Source organism: Nicotiana attenuata, chromosome 7 (genome assembly GCF_001879085.1).
Source record: "Nicotiana attenuata strain UT chromosome 7, NIATTr2, whole genome shotgun sequence".
In the NCBI taxonomy this organism is placed as follows: Eukaryota; Viridiplantae; Streptophyta; class Magnoliopsida; order Solanales; family Solanaceae; genus Nicotiana; species Nicotiana attenuata.
The window spans coordinates 44587260-44588831 of NC_031995.1; positions in this window are offsets into that span (position 1 = coordinate 44587260).

Genomic DNA, 1572 nt, shown 5'->3' on the forward strand with positions numbered 1-1572 from the left:
AATCTGAATCAAGCTCTGAGTCTGAGGCATTTATCTCTACCAGCGAAGGAGAAGAACATGGGTCTTCTAACACTGACAAAAATCAAGAAACCCCTGGTGAGGTAAATACTTGTTTTGCATTTTCTGATGTGGTAGAAAGGGAGGATAATAGGTTTTTGTTGGTTGGTTCTATAAAAAATGTAGAAGGGGATGGGTCTAGTAGAAGGGGAACGAAAAAGAAAGGAGAGGTTCTTGCTATTTGTGGTAGCGTAGAAGAGGGTGGCATCAAGTCAGGGGGAAGTGGTTCTGGAGATGCTGCTGAAGGCCTTGTTCATTTGAGTGAGCAGCAAGATGAACCTGGTTCATCTCTGGAGGAAACCTTAGCTGACATCTTGAAGAAGGTTGGGGCCAGCTATGATCCAAAGAAGCGCAAGGCTTCTTCCCAAAGGACCCCAACTACTTCTAAACCAACAAAGAAAAGCAAGGTGTCATCTCCCAAGTCTGCTGTCCCTTTACCTAAGGGAAGAGCCACAAGGAGCAGGGTCAAGCAAAGTGAGGCAGAACTACAGAAAGCTTTAGAAGAAAGTAAGAAAAAGAAGAAGGAAAAAGGAAAGGCAAAAGTTGTGGAAAGTTCTGAGGCTGCTGAAGAAGAGGAGGAGGAGATGGAACTGATCCATCAAGAAAGAGGTACAACTGTAGAGGTTCCTGCTTCTAAACCAAAAGGAACCAAGACTTCTGCAAAGAAGTCTTCAAAACATGTATCTGCTGAACCCTCCTTGGCCAAAAGAACTAGGTCTACAGTGAAGGGAAAACAGGTAAAAGTTACTGAAGAAGAAGAAGAAGAATGGAGTGGAGAAGAAGAAGAGGAGGAGTCTGAAAAGGAACAGGATAGGTTTGCCATCTTTGGCATGAGGAAGATTCTGAAGGGAAGGCTGTTGAAAGACCTGGAGGAGCCAGGCATGATAAGACTGGTGGATGCCCTAGATGCACAAGGGTGGAAGGACATGGTCCTTCAAATGGATGGCAGGCTGGCCAGGAAAGAGTTGATTGAATTCATGGCAAATGCCACTGTGAAAAATGGGGTAGTAACCAGTGTGGTGAAGGGAGTAAAGGTGCAGTTTGATGCACCTGAATTGGGCAAAATTCTGGACATTCCCAGTGAAGGCTATGATGACTACACTAGGCAAAGGTGGCCTTGTCTAGATGATCTGCCTACTGCTCTCCAAATCACCAAGAATTTTTGTGATACAAAGTCTGCTGAAGATGTGCCTGAGGCAAGGTTTGTGCAGAAGAGTGAGATGAAGCCAGAGCACAAGGTGCTCTTTGAGTTTGTGAACAAGTGCCTGCTGCCTGGACAGGAGAGAAGGCACACTGCCAACTATATGGACCTGGTTCTCATGGAGCGTCTTGTGAGGGGAAAGCAGATTAACTGGCCTACTTTCATTGTCAAGCTACTGGACAGGGTCATCAATGGCTCTAAGGCTCATGCTACTCCATATGGGTTCATACCGACGACTGTGCTGGATAAGCTGAATGTTCCCTTGAAGAAATGGGAGATGGCCTCTAGCAAAGAGCATTTTGGTGTCAAAGCCC